The sequence below is a fragment of the Puma concolor genome, chromosome C2 (genome assembly GCF_028749965.1).
Source record: "Puma concolor isolate L17-30 chromosome C2, mPumCon1.1.hap2, whole genome shotgun sequence".
Taxonomy (NCBI): domain Eukaryota; kingdom Metazoa; phylum Chordata; class Mammalia; order Carnivora; family Felidae; genus Puma; species Puma concolor.
This window is the reverse complement of record NC_141675.1, coordinates 99798233-99800487: the sequence shown is the minus strand read 5'-3', so window position 1 is coordinate 99800487 and position 2255 is coordinate 99798233. Positions and strand designations below refer to the sequence as shown.

Below are 2255 nucleotides of genomic sequence, written 5' to 3'. Positions count from 1 at the left end.
CACTGCTGTTCTCCGGGCACCCTTCCCCCTCTACTTCACGACCTCCATTTTCCTACTGGGCTGTGGCTTCTGGCGTCATCTTTCTCCTCCCATCCCTTACGACACTACTTGTGGGGCTTGCCCGGTAGGCCCTGGCGGCAAAATCCGGATTTTTCCACCCCTCCCTCTCTTCTCTCACTTTAACCAGATCTACCTTTCTCGACCCCGTTCTTCCAGTGGGTAGTCTCTAGAATGACCTTCAAACACTGTCTCCTAATAAGATTTTATAAAGATTGTTCTTCTAAATGTAAAGAAATCTGGGGTAGACTCAAACTAATGAGATGTTTTTAGGACTAGCGTAATTAACAATCGGCCGGATAATTTGGCCTCCGTCCAGCACGATCCAAATTTTGAGGTCATGTGATCGCCTGGGATTAAACCTGGGATTTCACCGGCCAGCCACTGTGGGACAACGCTATCGCTATTTCCGGTCCCTAGATCGTAGCATAAACGTCACTTCCTTAGCAATGCACTTTAACCTGTTTCACGCACGCCTGCTACATTACAGTTTACGACGTAGTCTTTGTGATTTTTTTGTGTGTGTTTTTTTCTCTAATAGCAAGAACATTAATGTTCCAACGATCCGCAAAAATATAAACCCCCAAAATGCATCACGCCCGCCTGGGACGGCGGGGCGGAGCTCGAGGTCACGTGACTGTCTAGGCCCGCCCCTCTCTGCAGCTGAAGATTTCCCCTCCCGCAGTGACAGAGCCTCTGCTCCGTGATCGGTACTGCTTCTGCACCTCGCGCCCGGGCAGGTGAGCGGCGACCGGTAATCGGTGACTGGTGGGGATAGGACAAGGGGTGGGAAGAGGAAGAGAAGGGAAAGTGTGAACGGAGGCCTCAGTTGTCCAGGGCTTCCTCCCCGCTGTCATCCTGCACTGACTGGGAGCTCTTTTCTCCAGTTCTCCTGACCCTCGCTTTCCCTACTGTGGTCGCCCCGCAACCTAGGAGGGAGATGTCCACCTTTCCTGTGGTTGGGGATGAGTGCGGCCATTATGGTTCCCTACTTGGAGTCAGGGGCTTACTGTAGTGGTTTTGGTTCAGCCATTTCTCAGGGTCTGCAGTAGTCTTCAGGTCCTGTTTCCGAAAGCCCATTCTTTGGCAGAGGCCCTACTCTGTATCTTCAGCCGCTGGCTGGGGAGCCGGGGAGGTAGGAAAAACCCTGGAGGCAGAGGCGTATCCGATGAGACAGGCTTGGGAGAGAATGTCACTGATGTGGCCCTCACTGCGGAGTCACTGTAAAGCTTTCTTCCAAATGTGCTTTCTCAGTCATTCTGAGTTTTTTATCTGACATCCCTGCGAGAGGCGTTTTGTAGATGTTCACGTACTTTGGTTGGGCCTGGAAGGGCCTTTTATCTTTCTCTTCTCTGATGTTATGGTGCAGGAAGGGAGAAAACAGTTGAAAGAATAAAGATATACTACCTTCAAAACAGGAGGTGTTGGTAATGCGACAGTCTCAATTGAATGGCGAGGTGTTGAAAGATGATGGTGTTGCGGCTTGCTCTACAGGAGACCCAGACTAGCGTATGGGAAAGTGACTAGGTTTCCCCGAACGGGAAGTAATTCTTAAGAAACTGATGGGTTGGAAATATAATTAAACCAAATGTATTTGACCTGAAACTTAAAGGTAGGGAGGTTAAGTCGAGATATTGTTTACTTCATATTTTCAACCTTTGACATTCTTTTTTTTTTTTGCCATTTCTCCCTAAAATCCTACTTAATCACCACCCCCAATCAATTCCTTGACCAGTAGTAAATTTATATTAAGTAGCACTTGTATTCCTTCTTAGCTTTCCCTATTGTATAACTCCAAGGGACTTCTTCAGATTTTGATGAATAGTGTTTTGTGAAAATACAGAAACTATTTTGCTTAGGTTTTTGCCCAACCCAATGTAATCCCATTTCATATGTAATGTAGTAACCAGTGTTTTGATCCCAAACAGTGTGATTTAGGGAAGAGTGTTTTTCAGTTTGGGGTTAAACTCTTTTATTTACACCTCAAACTCAGGAAATCTTCTGGTTCTTTTAAATTGAAAGGCCTTACAAAAATGACAGATTTGATTTTTAAAATTTAAATTACACTTTTTTAAAATCTGAAAAGTCATATTCTCTATTAAACCTTGTAATTTTCTAGTCAGTGTAATGGAAGAATCCATTAAAAAGCTGAAAAGTGAGAAAGATGGAATCTGTTTTTGAGTAGTAGATGTGACTGG

The 2255-nt window shown here is 45.4% G+C and overlaps 1 protein-coding gene across 3 annotated transcripts in view; it reads left to right on the top strand.

Annotated features, from left to right (window-relative positions):
- Positions 1–374: 374 nt before the first annotated feature.
- ATP6V1A (ATPase H+ transporting V1 subunit A) overlaps positions 375–2255 on the top strand; it is a 66205-nt gene continuing 64324 nt past the window's right edge. For 2 of the 3 annotated variants that reach the window (XM_025912911.2, XM_086675394.1), the window contains exon 1: positions 376–797. The gene's annotated coding sequence lies outside the window, so the exon portion shown is untranslated. Of the gene's footprint in view, positions 798–2255 lie in introns of all 3 variants that reach the window. The other variant, XM_086675395.1, reaches the window with a different exon arrangement.